The following is a 16306-nucleotide window of genomic DNA, read 5'->3' on the forward strand; positions in this document are numbered from 1 at the left end:
AATTGGCACCAAGAGATGGAAGGATTCGGTCAAGATGGACTTTGAATTTGTGGGAAGCCGAGTGAGGAATTTGTCCGCGAAGAAGAGATATATGGTGCACAAAAGGGAAAATATAGAGAAAGAATCTCTTGGGTTGTTATGGAGGGACCAGCATTTGTTTATTTCGGCTCTCTTATGTGCTTATTTTTAAAATTCTAATCTACAAGGATACAAATACTCGGCCAGCATATATGGGCGTAAACATACTCGGCCAGCATTTATGGGCGTAATCTTCAACACGAGATTGGGAGATAAAATGATGGGTTTAGAAGTAATGTCGAGTTGGGGACCAACTGTCCTCAATTTGCGTAGGTTCTTCCAAACCTTTACCTCACGCAACGTTGAGATTTTCATCTTAATTCGATTAATCCTATGAGAATTATACGTGAAGAGTCGCCACTAGCCTATTGGGGCCGGCTAAAAACCAAGTGAGGCGTGAGAGGATACCTCGCTTTCTATGCAACCGGAGATCTAGTGTCGTGTCGGGGACTTAATTACACTAGTTATCTAACTAAAGCTATTTCAATACCTAAAGTTGATTACTTAGTTGACAAACTAAAGTTCTTATCCGCTAAGTGACCAAGCAATGCTTTTATGTTTATTATGATACTAAAATGTAACCAAAATATTCAACTAAAACAAGCAAAATCATAACTCAAAATAGGCAACATAAAATAAACGCAATCAATTGCTCTAAAAAAGTAAAAAAAGAACGAGCAAAGAGTAAGTGCAGTGAAGTAACCCAATACAAGTAGGGCAAAAAATATGACATGGCCTCGTTATTAAGTTCCAGAACAGCAATGCCTATGAACTTGACTTTAGAGACTATCCTATCTTAAAATGGGTAATACGGGTTATCGAAACTTTCGGAGAAAAGTGAAGCCCTAGGTCGGTACTTTGTCACCTTAAGTCGGGGTCCCAATCCAAGGATATTAGGTATTCACTTAATTCCCGTCAAGTTTCTTTTAGGTCATGACACTTCCACTTTACCTATTCAATTATTTGAAGCGAATCCTAAATTCAACTAAGCTATTTACTAAGATTTTTTTATTTATTTTCAAAGTGATGTTTCTAAACTACTATTTTCATTTTATTCTTTATATTTTTCAAACTATATCTATTTCATTTATTAAGACTAATCAGCTAAACTAATCCCGAGTGGATCTTAAACTAAACCAAATATTACCATTTTTATTCAAAGTGACTATCCCAAGTCTCTTGTTAAGCCTAATCTAGAGTTCAAATTCTAGAACTAACCCTAATCCTAATGGAAGCTAACGAGAATCCCCAAACTTCTCCAATCTACCTCCATGGTTCGGTTCATCATAGTCTCATGGCACTCACTCATGCACCACAATCAATAAAAGCTTTAGAATGCTCACAAAAGGAATTGACCACCAAAGAGTTAGGAAAAATCAATGAATTGGCACTCAGCACATCTCCTGTATCAAGCATATCAAGCAAGGAGAATCAACACCCACTTAGTTAACGCCTAGATTTGACTTCTCTGTTTTTTCCTAACCTGAACAGTCAAATTTTATTGTCTTAGCCCTATCAAAGGATGTCTAATTTTGATGAAACACCTATGACTTTGCAGCTTATTAAGTCTACTTCAATTTCTCAGTTAACCATTTTTCGTGATTAGAACCACAAAAACCCAAAATTACCAGTATGCCCCAATATGTCAGTATTCACCCCTGAATTAAACCCGGATCATTGACATAGCAAATCAACTCAGAAAATTATGAGACCAATCCCATTTGAAAGCTTAAGATGTCTTCTGAAATTTTTCAGTTCATCATTTTCTCAGATTTGTCCCATATTTTTATGAGATTGTAGAAACATCCCTGAAGGTCAGACTGACCCTTGAAATTTTGAATGAATCTATTTCGGTACTTTGAGAAGACATTTGACCCAGCAATTCAATTTAGAATTTCATGAAACTTGAATGAATGGAAAGATCAAGAAGTCTTTTAAAAGTTGGTAATTCATGAATTTTCGAAATTTTATCATTAAGACCTTCGAAATCCCAAAATACCGAGACACGCCTAATCAGACTTCTAATTCCATATTCAACTTCAGTTCTCCAGATTCTTTAGCCTAGATTTCGAGGTGGATTTGATCTAGGAAATGATCTTCAACTTGGGCTATGACCTATCAAAACGTAGCTTAGAATGTCATGATCATATTATTAGTTAATTCCTTTTCATGATTTGGCCATTTACTAGGTTGAATAACCAGATTAATCTCACTGATTCAGTGGACTCCAAACCTGTGATACTTCACGTTAACAAATTATCAAACATTATGTGTTCTGGTCCTTTTGACCTTCATAGTGACTCATAACGCACAAAACACGAGCAAGCACACAAAGAGTTCCTCAACAACACTTATTTGCTACACTTACAGGGCATATATAAAGAACATGCAAGCAGTGATCATGCAATACGTCTCATAGCATGCATATGAAGAACAAACCAGCCACATTTGCTTTACACGATTGCATGGAACAAACAAGCATCTCAATATGAAACAAAAATACAAGAAACGTCTATCAGTAATCAATTGTGTGAAGTACGTGCAACATCCCCGGAACATGCCCATAGTGACTCACCAGCATCTCGCTACATACATATATGTATATTCAATTTTCGCTTCATTGACCCTATCACATATGAGCAGCGTATACATAGAACAATGAGCAAGAAACGAGTCAATTTCAGGTAAAGGACTCTCGAATAACTTCTAAAATACACCAAATCAGATTGATCTCACATGAATACTAATCATACATGTAAATCAAAACATTGAGAAGTGAAACCTAAGTGTGTTCGATGAAGGAAAACAAAACTCAAGTAAAGCTTAAGTGACAAGAGACGACAAACAGGCAAACAAACAAGATAGTCTCAATCAAAATCTAACCTGAAATGCTCGCTAATCTATTTCAGGAGTATAATCAAACATGTGGTAAGCACTTCAGTCAAAGAATCTAGATGCAGCTACGAAAGAACGATTCACATCCAAACTATCATCAAGACAGGCTCAAATCACCAACAGATCCTCAATTGGAGGCCATTTTCAAATTAACCACAAGAAAATTTCTCAGTCTCAGCTTTATACAGAGAACATTGAACATAGAATATGAGTCTATGCTCATCATACCATGAGTTTCAGCTTCGGAAGATGAGAAGATCGAAGAACAGAGTTCCTCACAAATTAATCTATTAAGACTAAACTATACCAAAGTTAATCACTAAAATCCCTCAACTAAATGCATACTAACTAAATGAACCTAATCTAGCACTAAACTTAACAACCTAATCAAGATCTCTGTCTCTAGCCATTTTTCAAATTTTTAATTTTTCGAATTTTTCTAATAAAAATTATTTTAAAATTTTTTTTATTTCTGATAGAGGGGGCTCGGGCTAGGCCCTCGGGCCCGGTCCGAAATGAGACTGGACTCTTCGGCCCGGCTCGAACAAGGGCCACATCTATGCTCTCATGGGTTTTGGATCTTAAGCTCGGGACAATGTTGGGCTCTTATAGCAAAGCCTACCCAGCTGAACTAAACCCATTTCATGAAAAGTCAAACCCAGCCCAAACATTTAAAGCTGAATCAAGCCCTTCCCAAATCATGTCGAGGAAGTATCCAACGCATGAACAGAAACGATGGAAACATAGAGAAGGAAAGAAATGTTGGTGAAAGCTTATCTCTGGGTACCGTTGAATGCTTCACTAACTCCTGGCCGTTCCTCACAGATAATCACCGCAGAGCCACCGTCATAGCAAGCACGGCTGCAACCGAGAAACACATATAAAAGAAAACTTTCAGGTTCGATCTTATCAACAAAGAAATCTAACTGAAATCGTACTCAGCAATCAACTAAAAATTTCCTTCATGTGAAACATGTTCATAAATGTTGCGATCCTCCCAAATCACATACGACGACAAGGTCGGGGACATTTTAAGGGGTTTAGAGACATTACTCACAAGACGGCCCAAATAATCCAACCATTATGAGTGCGAAGCCCTTAGCTCACGTGACATTTAGACGTTGCATTTTTTAAGTTCTTTTTAGCCTAAGTATTTCTAGGAGTCACCACTAGCCATTTGAGATCGGCTAATAACCAAACGAAATTCGCCTCATTTCCTACATAACCAGAGATTTTAAGCACTGGAACTTGATTACGTTAATATTTCTATTAATGTCATTTCAATACCAATAACTTGGAAGCCCGTTATCTAAGTGGCCATGCATTGCTTTTACCGATTATGATCCTAAAGGTATCAAAACCACTAAGCAATCGTGCAAATGTTTTTGAAGGGTTCATTATGGTCCTAAGCTAGTTCTAACTAGGGGTGTCAAAACCAAACACAATACCCGAACCGAAACACGAACCGACCCGACCCGAACACGAAATTTTCTTATTGGGTCGGGTTGGATCTCAACTTGTTTAGGTAACAATAAAAAGAATTGGGTATTGTTTGGATCTATTGGGCTTGGGTACCCAAGCCCAACCCAAACAATACCCAAAACCCTTAAGATTGCTCCTTCTCCCAGGACCCTGTCGCCGACTTCTTCTTCCCCGGGTTCCGCCGCGCCGCCGCCGCTGGCAACATCACCCTCAGCGGCGTCGCCGAGATCGACGGCCGCGGCGTCCTCAAGCTCACCAACGAGACGCGGTAAAACCCAGACTGAACCGATGACCATTTGATCAGCACAACGCGACATCATCGGCAAGAAGAAGACTTTCAGAGGCTTTGGACAGAAAGATGGCCGATGGATTCTAACGACGCATGCAACACCAATCTAATGCACTTGAATTCCACAGGAATGCCGCTCCAAGTTTCAACCGCGAGCGAAAAGAAAACAAAAATTACCTGGTAATCAGAGAGGCTGAGTTCCTGCGCCGGCACGCACTCTTCCGTTGGGCTAAAAACACGCAGAGAGAAGAGAATGGCTCCCTCGAAGGATCCGAAACCTGGCGTGAGGGGGCATAAGCCCGGGACTTCGATGCGCTTCAAAGGGTCCGCAATGATCCCCCCGAGAAGTCGAGTGCGTGTAGCAGCTCCAAGAGCGAGAGCTCGAGAGAGGCAGAGCTCGGACTCCGAGCGAGCGAGCGAGCTCCAAATGGAGAGTGTGCCGAACTTGAGTTTTCAATTTGATGGAACACCCATCAAATCATATCAAATCAAATGCAAGAAAAGTGCAAAGCGCAGATGCAACTTTGGAACAGAGAGAGAGAGAGAGAGAGAGAGAGAGAGAGAGAGAGAGAGAGAGAGAGAGAGAGAGAGAGAGAGAGAGAGAGAGGTGGAATGCGGCGGGTTCGTCGACGACGTGGAGTCCTCCTGCTGGGGCAACAACGATGCCGCGGCGAAGGTTGAATCGCTGAGGCCAAGGCGGTGATGCACGGGGTCCTACTGGGAAGATGATGAATTCGGGATCCACAACAATGGCGTCTCTCTCTCTCTCTCTCTCTCTCTCTCTCTCTCTCTCTCTCTATCTCTATCTATGAATTCATTGTTTGAAACATAAAACCCGCCCCAACCCGACCTGACATGACCCGGCCCGATCGTGTAGCTTTATCTTGTTCGGGTCTTGTCTCGGGTCGGGTCGAACACATATGTCCAATATTTTGGGTCGGATTGGGTACCATGAAAACCTGACCCGACCCGACCCATTGACCCCTACATAGGTTTGCCATACATGTAATGCCAACTAGACTTGGAGAGAAATTACGTCTCTTAAGGAGATAATAAGTGCGGCTATCTTATTGAAATGAAGCTGTCACGCCCCGTACCCCATGAAGGATGAACATCCGCGTATAGGTCGAAATAAGATGCGACGCTCCCAGGTTACGTCACCGACCCGAAAATCCAAATCAGAGAAAACACGCCACATGCGGAAACGACGTATATATAATATATATATATATACACCCAGACAATTTAAAAGCAACCATGAATAGCAACGAACAACAATATACAAATGATTAAAACGATATATACATTCATTAAAACCAGAGATACAACAAAAGGGCCACGAGTACAAAAAGAGATCGGTGGCTTAGGGAGATCGGCTAAACACTAGAGGGCTACAGTCAAAAGGTATCAGCCCTCGCTCCTAAAACTGAGGTCTGCCCTAGGTATCCAGTTGGGGTCAGATCCAGACGTCTCGGAAGAACTCTCGGACTGCTCTGACTCCTCCTCTGAACTCATAGCCTCAAACTCTGTCTCGGGCTCAGTCTACTCATGGCTGGGGATCTGAAATGTCGATTTTACCACAACCGTGAGAAAACTCAGCAAGTACAAACCACTAATCCTAAACTAGGCTAATGTGCACCTCCAGAAGGGTAAATAAAACGCATCAACCAATGAACCAGTACTTCAACATAATTTCACCCGGGCTCACGGCCCAATACATTGTCTCATAGCCCTGCAGGTTAGGCATTTGACATTAACGCAAATCACGTGCAGTTATACCGACCCGAAGGCCCACAGTTGGAGATAACGACTCGTAGGCCCGACCCGAAGGTCACAGTTGATAAAACGATCCGTAGGCCCGACCCGAAGGCCACAGTTGATAAATCGACCCGTAGGCCCAACCTGAAGGCCACAATTGATTATAACGACCCGTAGGCCCGACCCGAAGGCCAACAGATGAAAATCGACCCGTAGGCCCGACCCGAAGGCCACAATTGATTATAACGACCCGTAGGCCCGACCCGAAGGCCAACAGATGAAAATCGACCCGTAGGCCCGACCCGAAGGCCACAATTGATTATAACGACCCGTAGGCCCGACCCGAAGGCCACAATTGATAAATCGGCCGGTAGGCCCGACCCAAAGGCCACAATTGATTATAACGACCCGTAGGCCCGACCCGAAGGCCACAATTGATTATAACGACCCGTAGGCCCGATCCGAAGGCCACAATTGATAAATCGACCCGTAGGCCCGACCCGAAGGCCACAATTGATTATAACGACCCGTAGGCCCGACCCGAAGGCCACAATTGATTATAACGACCCGTAGGCCCGATTAAATAAATCTCAGGTATGCACATTGTTGCACTCAATTCCCAATCAATCACAACATGGCATACAAATCATATACTCAGAAATTCATGCCAATACCCAAGCCAACATGCCGAACACACTTATTACCAAGCCAATGAATTTAACACACCCTCGGCACCATCAATTTATCACTCCTCTAGTTCAATAAGTTCAACTCTCATTTCCACGCATTCTTTCCAAAGTAACTCAATGCGCTAAAGGCCCGCCTTGGGCAAATCAATCTCGATAGTCATTCTCACTATTTCGGGGTCATTCAATAGGAATTTATACAAGTCCTAATCAACCCCTAAAAATGGCCAAACTCAAGCCAATAGTCAATGAACCAACTAAGTCCCAATTTAAGCCATATAGTGCAATTCGGTTACGGTGAACAGATCGAATAGAATATCCATTAGGCACTAAACCACACTTAAACAATCTCATTAGGGCCCAATCATATACCCTAATCATCCAACCACCAAATACACCTAATTAAGCCTCAATTAAGCCTAATTAGTCCCCAAAATGTCCAATTCAAAGTCCTTAGCAATTGAACCCAATTAGTGAAACACTTAGGCAAATTACACAATTTCTGTACTGTATGAACAGTACCAGGGCAGAACATACTTAGCCCATTAAACCACAATTAAACAACCTCATTAGACTCTAATCTCACACTCTATTCACCCAATAGCCAAGTACACCTAATTAAGCATTGTCCAAGCCTAATTAGCCTCTAAAATGCTTAATTCAAGGCCTTAATCCATGAACCCATTTAATGTACAACTTAAGCCATTTTAATGCAAATTCGGTACTGGTGAACAGTACCAGGACAGAACACCAATTAGGCCATAATCCATCTCTAACTCACTTCATTAGGCACTAATTAGGTCCCCTAATCACCCCACACAACATTACACATGATTAGACCATGATTAAGCCTAATCAACCCCCTGATTACCCTCTAAAATGCACAAATAAACTAATTAAGGGTTTAGGGGTTTATACTCGCCTATTAATGACTCGGAACGACGAGAACGGGCAGTCGATCACCGACGCGCGGTAAGGATCGACGGCGGCGTCCCGGATGCAAGCCGGCGGTCACGGCGACGACGGGAACGACGATTCGCTGCTGGAATTTACTGATTGGGGCTGGAAACGGGGCTGAGGGTGGCTGATCAGGTGAGAGGAAGGTCCAAGGGTGTTGTGGCGGCGGTGGTGGTGGCCGGCGGCTCAGGTGAAGTCTTGTTCCCGGCGTGAACGGTACCGGGATGAGCGAAATGCCCACGGCAGAACCAGAAACGGAAACAAAAAGGGAGAAGAATTTGGGGGAGCTCTCGGCAGAACAAGGAAATGAGAGAGAGAGAAGACAATCTGGTCAAATGGGTCAAATTTGGTCTTAGTGGAGTCCAAGTGTCTCGATCTAGTGCCTTAGGACAATTTTGCCCCTAATCCAAGGGCCCAAATTTGATCCAATCCAATAATTTAGGGGCCCTTTTGTCATTTGTCCTTAACCCAAGCTGACCAGACCTGGTTAAGCCCTAATCAACCTTGGTTAACCCCAAAATTTTGACCAAAATTCGGAATTAGCCAAATTAGCCCTAGGGGCATTTTCGTAATTTTTCGATCCCGAACCGAAATTCCAATTTTTGTCCATACCGGTCCTATATATGCATGGCCAGCATAATACGGTGTCGGATCCTTAAAAATCATCCTTTAAGCCTTCGAAAATCAGTCCAAAAGTTTGGAGAGGCAAAACCGTAAATTCTCATTTTTCTCCCACCAAACGGCGTCGGATTAATTCCAATCCTTCACGGAACTTTCTCGCCATAAAATACTGGTTCCAAAAACCCAACTCGCGTCCCGAACCAGTCATCACAGCCCGTGAACAGTAATTCACAACTTGTGAACAGTGATTCGCAGCATCTGAACAGTAATTCGCAGCCTATATTAATCCAAATTTTCAATAAATATTACCCAATTTAATTCCTAAGGCCCGCCATAAAATTTCCACTCCCCATTCACGTAATTCCACACCTAATTCCATACTGATTTTGCCCAAAATCGCCCGTTGATACCCGAAGTCCAAAATTGTGTTTAGAGCGCTACTTACTAAAATCAAACGAGCATTAACATACACTTCATTGGTCCCGGTAACGGGTCAAAATTCAGGATGTTACAACTCTTCCCCCCTTACAAAAATTTCGTCCTCGAAATTTGTACTCTAAACTTGCTCCTCAAACAACTGGGGGTGTTGACGTCGCATGGCCTTTTCGCTTTCCCAAGTAGCGCCTTCTGCCCCGTGGTGCTCCCAGACTACCTTGACCATTGGGATTGTCTTATTCCGCAGTACTCGATCTTTCCGATCTTCAATTCTGACTCGTCTCTCCATGTACGATACCCTGTCGTCCACGTCTATTTCTTCATATCTTAGAACGTGTGTCGGATTTGGCTCATACTTTCTCAACATCGACACGTGGAAGACATTGCATACCTGGGACAAGTTAGGTGGTAGGGCAAGCCTATACGCCATATTGCCAACCTTTTCCAGAATTTCGAACGGTCCGACAAACCTCGGACTTAGCTTTCCCTTCTTGCCTAATCGTGATAACCCTTTCATAGGCGACACCTTGAAGAATACATGGTCTCCAACTTGGAATTCCAAAGGTCGTCGTCTCCGATCGACATAGCTTTTCTGTCGACTTTGTGCTGTCTTTAGCCTTTCTCGGATAATTTCGACAGCTTCTACTGTCTGCTGGATTAACTCTGGGCAGTAATACTCCGTTCACCTTACTTCGTCCCAGCATACGGATGTCCTACATGCTCTGCCATATAAGGCTTCAAATGGGGCCATCTGGATACTCTGCTGATAGCTATTATTATACGCAAACTCCACCAAATGCAGCTGTTCTTCCCATTTACCCTGGAAATCCAGTACACAAGCCCTTAACATATCCTCGAGGGTCTGAATCGTTCTTTCTGATTGACCGTCAGTCTGCGGATGGTAGGCCGTACTGAACTGCAACTTGATGCCTAAGGCCTCTTGCAGACTTTTCCAAAAATTAGCTATAAATCTCGGGTCACGATCCAGTGTGATTGTTACCGGTACTCTGCGCAATCAGATAATCTGTTACATATACAATTCCGCACACCTTTCCAACTCGAAGTCCTTTCGTACTGCCAGGTAGTGCATTAATTTAGACACTCGATTCACTATCACCCAAATAAAATCGTGTCCCCTCTGGTTTCCTGGTAGTCCCATGACAAAATCCACGGTGACATGTTCCCATTTCCCTTCAGGGACCTCTAACGGTCACAACGATCCTCCAAGCTTACAGGGCGGTGCCTTCACTTGTTGGCACGTCAAACACTTGACCATATACTTGGCCACAACCACCTCGATTCCATTCCATAAATGATGCTGCCGAATTTTCTAGTACATTTCCGCGCTGCCCAGATGAATACTATGACTACTCCTATGAGCTTCCGCCAACATCTCTTCCTGAAGCTCTAAATCATCGGGCACGCACAAACGTCCTCGAACTTTCAGAATTTCATCCTCGGACACTTGGAAGTCCGGTTTCCTCTTAATGCCATCCATTTCTAGACTCTTCCGAATTTGAGGGTCTGAAGACTGCAACGCCTTAATCCTTGCTTGGATCTTCGATTCAATTCTCAATGCAGTCATTAGATTAGACATCAGACTCACCTCGAACTCAAACCCTGAGTTTCTTAACCTTTCCAATAAGATCTACTCCTTAACAATCGTAAGCGCCATACTTCGACCTTCAGCCTAGCGCATCCACTACTTGATTCGCTTTCTCCGGATGATACAGGATGTTGCAGTCGAAGTCCTTAAAAAGTGCTATCCATCGGCGCTGTCAACTCTAAATCGCGCGTCGGCTAATTCATCTCATGCGGTCTCAACTGGCGCGACGCATACGCGACTACCTTTCCGAGCTAAATCGATACACATTTTAGTCCTCTTAATGACGCTTTACTATAGACCTCAATCCTCCTGATCCAAACGGAATAGTCAAGATCGGGGCAGTTGTCAGCCTATGCTTCAACTCCTGACAACTCCTTCCACATTTTTCACCTCACTTAAACTTGATTTCTTTCTTAAACAACTGCGTCAACAGCGTGGCTATCAACGAGAATCTTTCTACCGAACGTCGATAGTAACCAGCCAAGCCCAAGAAACCTCGAATTCTCCGTCATTGATACCGGTCTTAACCACTTAGTCATTACCTCAATATTTGACGGATCCACAGAAATTTCATTTCCCGACATTACATATCCAATGAACGCTACTCTGTTAAGCCAAACTCACACTTATTAGACTTGGCACAGAGTGCGTGTTCTCTTAAGGTCCATAGTACCTTACTCAAATGTACCTCCTGCTCTTCTGAGCTTTTCGACTACGCCCATATATCGCCAATGAACACTAAGACAAATTGGTCTAGAACTCCTTAAACACCCGTTTCTTTAGATCCACAAAGGCAGCAGGGGCATCAGTTAGACCAAAGGGCATCACGGCGGATTCATATTGCTCATACCGCGTCCTAAAAGCGGTCTTAGGAATATTCTCTTTCCTGACCCTTAACTGATGATATCCGGTCCGTAGACCAGTCTGAGAGAACATTGAGGCTCTTTACAATTGATCAAACAAGTCCTCAATCCTCGGCAGTGGTTACTTATTCTTAATCATCCCCTGATTCAACTGCCGGTAACCATTATACAACCTCAATGTCTCGTCCCTCTTTTCTTACAAACAGGACTGGCGCTCCCCATGGAGACACACTAGGATAAATGAAACTCTTGTCCAGTAGTTCTCGCATCTGAACTCTCAATTCTTTCAATCCTGACAATGACATCGCATAGGGCGACTTCGAGATAAACTCGATAACAAACTCTGCTCCTCTTCCTGGTGGCAATCCCGGCAATTCCTGAGAGAAAAACATCGGGAAATTGCACACCCTCGCCATGTCCTTTAGCCACACTTCCTCTGTCGTCCAATCTATCATACTTGCTAGGTAACCTTAACAACCCTCATCCAACCACTTGGTTGCTTTTACTGGCAAAACTTATGGGATCGAGGTTCCTCCTCAACTCCCCACTAACTCGGATCTAGGGTGTCGGTAGAACTAAATTGAATCACCCGACCCACTTGCAATCCCGGCGCGCCATTTTGGTTTGATGGTCAATCCATGCCCACCCTTACCTTAGCATCACACATAGGCAGAACCACTAGGTCTTTCCTTTCTTCTCTATCACCAATTACGAAAGCGGTAGCCCTTTCTATCACTTCCTGTTCGATTGCCTGGGCCCGCTCACAAATCTCATTATACTCCTTCAGACTCAGTAATACTATCCGACTTCGGCGATCCGGCTTCAATCTATCACGGAACCTCCGGACCTTATCCAATGGGTCCTTCGTTATTTTTTGGACGAACCTGGATAACCTAGCAATCTTAGCTTTATACAGGTTCACTATCAGCTGTCTTTGATGAAACCTCATAATCTCAACCAACTTCTGCTCTCATGCCTCTCATGGTAGCACTTGCCTTCAAAGGCCTCAACAAATACAACCCAACTCTGAGCGGTACCAGCAGGAAATACTCTTTCTCTGGTGGCTTTCTACCAATCACTTAAATTTCCCTGCAGCTGGTACACTGCTAAAATCCCATTTTCCTCATCCACTCACCCCAATACCTCAAAAGTCTTTTCCAATTCCTCTACCGAGAGTGACGCAACTTCATGGTCACCTTTTTCCATCAGACTTAAGGGCTTAAATCTCAGAAACTGCTCAACCATTGATACTTCTGTCTGATCACATTTCCTTGACCTCAGTTAGGATTTTCATCATCACTAATAGCAACAACTGCAGCGGCTTCAACAGCCTGAACTTTAGTGGTAGCTCGCTCTTGAGCCTGCCTACCTAGAAGGTTGCTGACTTCCTCAAATGTCCTCACGACCCTGACCACTCACGGGTCCATTACTGCTTGGTTCTTAAAACTTGGTTGGCCCTAAATATACCTACCTCTCAAGCTCAACCTATCTGGGTTCTCGGGCCCCTTGGCCCACTGCATTGGACTGTCCTTGAGTTTCTTGCCCCTTCTTCTACTCATTCTTTCAAGTCTGAGTGCTCAACTACCTGTTGTAATTCCGTTCAGGAATTAGAGACCTAAACCAACTATCCGGTCTAAGTCCTAGGCAGGTATCAACACAAAAGCAATCAAACACTCAGCATGCGGCTTAATACAACGGCACCAAGATTTCACCCAAGGGCTTACACACTTACCTTGAGTCCTGCCGCACCTGAATAACACTGGTTCAATTAATCACCAAAACACTCAACACAAGCAATCTGGAGGTACACTTAGCACACTAGGTCACCCTATGGCTACCCATGGTCACTACTCCTTATCACTCCAGGGTTCGACCAGATTGGACCGAGATGTCCTTGCTCTGATACCAATTCGAACCGGGATGTCACGCCCCGTACCCCACGAAGGATGAACATCCCCGTATAGGTCGAAATAAGATGCGACGCTCCCAGGTTACGTCACCGACCCGAAAACCCAAATCGGAGAAAACACGCCACATGCGGAAACGACGTATATAATATATATATATATACACCCAGACAATTTAAAAGCAACCATGAATAGCAACGAACAACAATATACAAATGATTAAAACGATATATACATTCATTAAAACCAGACATACAACAAAAGGGCCACGAGTACAAAAAGAGATCGGTGGCTTAGGGAGATTGGCTAAACACTAGAGGGCTACAGTCAAAAGGTATCGGCCCTCGCTCCTAAAACTGAGGTCTGCCCTAGGTATCCAGTTGGGGTCAGATCCAGACGTCTCGGAAGAACTCTCGGACTGCTCTGACTCCTCCTCTGAACTCATAGCCTCAAACTCTGTCTCGGGCTCAGTCTACTCATGGCCGGGGATCTGAAATGTCGGTTTTACCACAACCGTGAGAAAACTCAGCAAGTACAAACCACTAATCCTAAACTAGGCTAATGTGCACCTCCAGAAGGGTAAATAAAACGCATCAACCAATGAACTAGCACATCAACATAATTTCACCCGGGCTCACAGCCCAATACATTGTCTCATAGCCCTGCAGGTTAGGCATTTGACATTAACGCAAATCACGTGCATTTATACCGACCCGAAGGCCCACAGTTGGAGATAACGACCCGTAGGCCCGACCCGAAGACCACAGTTGATAAAACGACCCGTAGGCCCGACCCGAAGGCCAACAGTTGATAAATCGACCCGTAGGCCCGACCCGAAGGCCACAATTGATAAATCGACCCGTAGGCCCCACCCGAAGGCCACAATTGATTATAACGATCCGTAGGCCCGACCCGAAGGCCAACAGATGAAAATCGACCCGTAGGCCCGACCCGAAGGCCACAATTGATTATAACGACCCGTAGGCCCGACCCGAAGGCCACAATTGATTATAACGACCCGTAGGCCCGATTAAATAAATCTCAGGTATGCACATTGTTGCACTCAATTCCCAATCAATCACAACATGGCATACAAATCATATACTCAGAAATTCATGCCAATACCCAAGCCAACATGCCGAACACACTTATTACCAAGCCAATGAATTTAACACACCCTCGGCACCATCAATTTATCACTCCTCTAGTTCAATAAGTTCAACTCTCATTTCCACGCATTCTTTCCAAAGTAACTCAATGCGCTAAAGGCCCGCCTTGGGCAAATCAATCTCGATAGTCATTCTCACTATTTCGGGGTCATTCAATAGGAATTTATACAAGTCCTAATCAACCCCTAAAAATGGCCAAACTCAGGCCAATAGTCAATGAACCAACTAAGTCCCAATTTAAGCCATATAGTGCAATTCGGTTCTGGTGAACAGTACCAGAATAGAATATCCATTAGGCACTAAACCACACTTAAACAATCTCATTAGGGCCCAATCATATACCCTAATCATCCAACCACCAAATACACCTAATTAAGCCTCAATTAAGCCTAATTAGTCCCCAAAATGTCCAATTCAAAGTCCTTAGCAATTGAACCCAATTAGTGAAACACTTAGGCAAATTACACAATTTCGTGATTGTATGAACAGTACGGTAGTAACATACTTAGCCCATTAAACCACAATTAAACAACCTCATTAGACTCTAATCTCACACTCTATTCACCCAATAGCCAAGTACACCTAATTAAGCATTGTCCAAGCCTAATTAGCCTCTAAAATGCTTAATTCAAGGCCTTAATCCATGAACCCATTTAATGTACAACTTAAGCCATTTTAATGCAAATTCGGTACTGGTGAACAGTACCAGGACAGAACACCAATTAGGCCATAATCCATCTCTAACTCACTTCATTAGGCACTAATTAGGTCCCCTAATCACCCCACACAACATTACACATGATTAGACCATGATTAAGCCTAATCAACCCCCTGATTACCCTCTAAAATGCACAAATAAACTAATTAAGGGTTTAGGGGTTTATACTCGCCTATTAATGACTCGGAACGACGAGAACGGGCAGTCGATCACCGACGCGCGGTAAGGATCGACGGCGGCGTCCGGATGCAAGCCGGCGGTCACGGCGGCAGCAGGGAGCGACGATTCGCTCTTTGGAATTTGCGATTGGGGTGGAAACGGGTGAGGTGGGCGATCGGGTGAGAGGAAGGTCAAGGGTGTTGTGGCGACAGTTGGTGGTGGCCGGCGGCTCGGTGATCTTGTTCGGCGTGAACGGTACCGGGATGAGCGAAATGCCACAGCGGAACCCGAAACGGAAACAAAAAGGGAGAAGAATTTGGGGGAGCTCTCGGCAGAACAAGGAAATGAGAGAGAGAGAAGACAATCTGGTCAAATGGGTCAAATTTGGTCTTAGTGGAGTCCAAGTGTCTCGATCTAGTGCCTTAGGACAATTTTGCCCCTAATCCAAGGGCCCAAATTTGATCCAATCCAATAATTTAGGGGCCCTTTTGTCATTTGTCCTTAACCCAAGCTGACCAGACCTGGTTAAGCCCTAATCAACCTTGGTTAACCCCAAAATTTTGACCAAAATTCGGAATTAGCCAAATTAGCCCTAGGGGCATTTTCGTAATTTTTCGATCCCGAACCGAAATTCCAATTTTTGTCCATACCGGTCCTATATATGCATGGCCAACATAATACGG

This window comes from Syzygium oleosum, unplaced genomic scaffold (genome assembly GCF_021117445.2).
Source record: "Syzygium oleosum isolate NSW1041296 unplaced genomic scaffold, Sole_v2.1 Sole_v2.16, whole genome shotgun sequence".
Taxonomy (NCBI): Eukaryota; Viridiplantae; Streptophyta; class Magnoliopsida; order Myrtales; family Myrtaceae; genus Syzygium; species Syzygium oleosum.